General features: G+C 32.1%; 1 protein-coding gene across 3 annotated transcripts in view; it reads left to right on the plus strand.

Annotated features, from left to right (window-relative positions):
• LOC137655847 (octopamine receptor beta-2R-like) overlaps positions 1 to 5,000 on the plus strand; it is a 605,153-nt gene that overhangs the window by 428,204 nt on the left and 171,949 nt on the right. The window lies entirely within an intron of this gene.

A 5,000-nucleotide genomic window follows, 5' to 3' on the forward strand; every position in this document is an offset into this window, starting at 1 on the left:
GGAACATGATAACGCAATGATGTAAAATAGGGTATCTTATTATTATTATTATTATTATTATTATTATTATTATTATTATTATTGTTATTGTTATTATTATTATTACTAGCCAAGCTACAACCCTTGTTGGAAAAGCAAGATGCTATAAGCCCAAGGGCTCCAATAGGGAAAAATAGCCCAGTGAAGAAAGGAAATAAGGAAATAAATAAATGATGAGAATAAATTAACAATAAATCATTCTAAAAACAGTAACAACGCCAAAACAGATGTATCCTTCTTGTTATTTTGGAGTTTTTATCCTCTTGATATTTTCAAGTTTTTATAGTTTATATATGAAAGATTTATTTTAGTGTTGTTATTGTTCATAAACTTCTGTAGTTTTTCTTATTTCCTTTCCTCGCTAGGCTATTATCCCTGTTGGGGCTCTTGGTCTTATAGCATCCCGCTTTTCCAACTAGGGTTGTAGCTTAGCAAAAAAAAAAAAAAGTAATAATAATAATAATGATAATAATAATAATAATAATAATGATAATTATAATAATAATAATAATAATAATAATAATAATAATAATAATAATAATAGAAGCTTATTGAAAGGTTTCCCTTGTTGCATTTTAGCCATATCTAATGGGATACTGCACACATTTTCAAGTAAGTTAGCAATCAGTATCTTTAGCAGTTTATTTCGTTCTCTGTGTAATTGAAATAAATTGAGAAATAGTTTAGGGTAATTAAAAATCATTCGAAATATCTCTCTCTCTCTCTCTCTCTCTCTCTCTCTCTCTCTCTCTCTCTCTCTCTCTCTCTCTCTCCACAGAAAAGGAATGGAGATATTGACGAACAAAATATAGAACTGTACTTTATGGAAAGACTGGATTTTTTTCTCATTCTTCCTTGATATCCAGGTTTTTATATTACCATGTGTAAATGTATTCATTTTACCACCTGCCATAATAGTCAAGTTAATTTTGTCGTCGTCCACACTCCATATTTCATTCATATTTATCAAGTTATTCGCTCACTCACACTCACACACACATACTCATACACACACACACACACACACACACATATATATATATATATATATATATATATATATATGTTTATATATATACATATATATAGTATATATATACATATATATACATATATGTGTATGTGTGTCCACCTTCAGTTCGTTAACGGGCGCAGCTGGTCATAGATTGGCAATTTGGGGGAAGTGCAGTCAAATTCAGTACTCCGACGACACTTGCAAGGCCATACCCCTTTTAGTAGCAAGAACGTCTGTCGCCATACTTGTGAATTGATCTGTACAGTAGTTTGTTGGCTAGTCAAATTGCAGTGGTGAAACTACATGGGAAAGTAGGGATATGAAGAGTGCCATTGATTTTGTAATGATGAATCAAGAACTATATAAAAGGTTTATGTGTATGAATGTAGATGAAAAAAAATAGAAAATTATGACTTGTCTGACCACAATGTCCTTAGTGTACTCATACGAATTTTTCTAGAAAAATGTAAATATAGTAACAAAAAAGAAGAAATCACATATATGAAAATAACTGAAGATACTTTAGAGAAATATATATTAGAACTAGAAAATGAACTAAGAAGAAGCACTGTGAATGACATTGAAGCCTATGAAAATCTAATAAAAAATATATCAGAAAAACATATGAAAATAAAAATTTGGAGAAAAACAGTACAAGGGAAAGTAATGGAAGTGGAGCCCATATGGATGTCAACAGAGATAAAGAAAGCAATAAGCATAAGACGAACCTATAATGAAGAAAACGGAAGCTTCAAAATACCTCTGAAGAATATAAAAAATATGATACACTATACAGAGAACAGAAAATTATTTTGAAAAACATGATAAAAGATGCCATGTGGAAGCATGAAAAAAAAGTAACTGATGATATTAGACGAGATCGAAAATGACAAAAAAGCTATGGGAGCACATTAAAAGACTCAAAGGAGAAAACCTGAAGGAAAGTAAGAAAATAATACTTTATGGGGACACTGGAATGCCAATAGAACCTGAAGATGTGCCAAATAAAATAACCTGTTTCTGGAATACAATCTACAGACAAAGATAAAACACAATAGAAGAAGTGTGGAATGAAGATAGTAGAAGAACATATGGACATCCTTTAGAGAAAGAAATAGAGGAAGGAAAACTCAGTTTAGTAATAGGGGAAAGGTGGGAATCAAATGATTTACACTTTCCAACAGTATTAAGAGAACATTTAGACATGGCCTACCACTGTAACATACTAACACCTCAACCAATGGATAAAAGCAAAATAAAAATAACAAAGGAAGAGGTAAAGAGGCAGCTCACAAGAACAAAAAAAGGTAAAGCATCAGGACCAGACAAATTGAAACCAGATCTGTTTAAGGTAATGAGTACAAGTGAAATATGTGTAAACAAGTTAATGGAATGTTTTAACAATATTATCAATGAAGAATATGTCATAGAAAGCTGGAAGGAGACTAACACAACACTAATACCCAAGAAATGCAAACCAACAGTGGCAGACTTAAGACCAATAGCACTAGCAAATGCATCATATAAAATATTCATGGGTATTGTAAGACAAAAGAAAGATTGAAGAACATATTAGAGGAGGTGGACTAAGAAGTGATTTGCACGCAGGCTTTACAGAGGAAAGAAGAGTCACAGACAATTTATATATATTAAAATACTGTATTTCTGAAACGTTTAAGAACAGGGACACACTTAAAGTAACATCACTGGATTTTAAAAAGGCTTTTGATTCAATTAACAGAGAGAACTTAATAAAGATACTCATGAAAAATAAAATTGATTCAAGTCTCATAAACATTATAGCACAGATATACAGCAATGATAAGACACACCTACATATTAATAATGAGAAACAGGTAACAATCCACATAACCAATGGTGTAAGACAAGGATGTAATGGCTCAACTGTATTTTTTTCTACTGATGACTTTTGAAATTATACAGAAACTAGAAGAAGAATAAATTGGCTTTAGAAATGACGTTTACGATACCAATATCATATTATGCAGATGATGGATTACTACTTTCAAGAACAACAGAAGAGGCAAGCTACAGCATCAAACTTATAGAAAACCTAGCAATGCAGTGTGGCTTACAAATAAACAAAGAGAAAAGTAATATATTAATAGACAACCAGCAAGAATAGCCAGACACAATTGCCAACATCAAAATATGCAGCAAACTTAAGTATCTAGGAATAACAATAGAAAATAAGAAAAATTGTTTTAAAACACACAAAAACGAGAAGCTGAACAAAGCTAAACAACTGGCAAACATGACATATAGTGTCACAGAAAGGAGCTGTAACAGGTTACTAGTTGGGAAGGGATATTGGAAAGGAGTCGGACTTGCTGCAACATTATATGGGGCTGAGATACTTGACTATAGTAAAGAAGAACTTGAAAAGCTCCAGCGTATAGAAAATAAAGTATATAGATGCATACTACATGTGCCGACGTATACAGCAAATTGTGTACTAAGATCTGAGGTAGGAGCAACTTCAACAGTAGCCAGAGATGGAAAAATTAAGATCCTATTTGCCAAACATATATTAAAGGACAACAGAAATGAACTAATGAAAGAAGTTTTTCTAGAGGAATATGAAAAAGGAAAAACTACTTGGATAAAGAGGTTGAAGGTTTATATGGACGACATGAATTTGACATTGAGAGAAATAAAAGACTTAAAGACAGAAAGTATTATATCGAAGATCAAAGAGTGGGACACAGCAAGGTGGAGAAGGGAAGCAGAACAGAAATCTACATTAAGTATATATAGGAAACATAAGAACAACATAAAAGAAGAAGGTTGGATAGACAATACTGAAGAAGCAACACTAATGGTAAAAGCAAGAACGAATACATTAAACTTGAACTGGAGGAATCATTACCAAGGAAAGAGTGAGACGTGCCCATATAATGACAGTGATAAAGAATCATTAGAACATTTTATATTAGAGTGTAAAGGTTATGACAACATAAGACACAGGTTCAACATTCCAACGGAAAACCAGAGTGAAAGTAAAGAAAAATTATTAGCACAAATTATGCTTTTTAATGTCAACAATCATAATGAAATACAAGAGAAGAAAAACTACATTAAAGAAATCTGAAAGACAAGATACAAGAACATTAAAGAGCGCGACTAAACAAAACAAGATGTGGGAGCCGATGCGCAGGCTTATCCCACACCCATTACTGGACTGGACAGGTATTAGGGAAGTTGTACATCTCCATTTTGTTTTCATTCATAAACTTTCGTTAGATGAATGTTTAGTTTCTATTTATTTTTATTATTCATAGACAAGAACTTTATATATATATTTGATCTATGGACAGCATAATCTAAATGTGGTTTACTTTGCTAAAGGGCAGAAATGAGATGACTTACTGTCAAGTTCCATTTCCTCTGTAGACCTTCCTAACTATGGTCACTAAACACTCTTAATATTGCCCAATCCAAAAAAAAAATAATCCCTAAAATATAGTCACATGAATTTCTATATTTTAGAATCATAGTTGGGTTACTTTTTCCTCTCAAATTCCTGCGTTGTTGCAATTTTAAACTTGAGATCTTTTAGCGATGGAGGCTGAAAGACTAAAGGTAAAAGCGAAGGGCTCCCCGGTACCAATGCTTGGCATCATATCATGAACTTCAAAATCGGTCTTCATCACCAATTAGTTCCAGCAGTTCTGAATACGGCAGTTCTGAATCCTCTTAAATCCACGAACAGCCATGAGCGCCTAATAAGAATAACCATTAACGATTTTTAATAACTGATTCTTCTTCAAGGAAACATTATGAAAAGATTTGAAAAGTTTGGAAAAATAAAAGTCTTGATTATTTCAGTTTAGAGGTAAAACTTACGATGTCCTTTTGAGAAAAGGAAGAAAACAAACAAATGTGAATGTGGATGCCTGTATTTGTTTATTCTTCAAATAAGATA

The sequence above is a fragment of the Palaemon carinicauda genome, chromosome 16 (assembly GCF_036898095.1).
Source record: "Palaemon carinicauda isolate YSFRI2023 chromosome 16, ASM3689809v2, whole genome shotgun sequence".
In the NCBI taxonomy this organism is placed as follows: domain Eukaryota; kingdom Metazoa; phylum Arthropoda; class Malacostraca; order Decapoda; family Palaemonidae; genus Palaemon; species Palaemon carinicauda.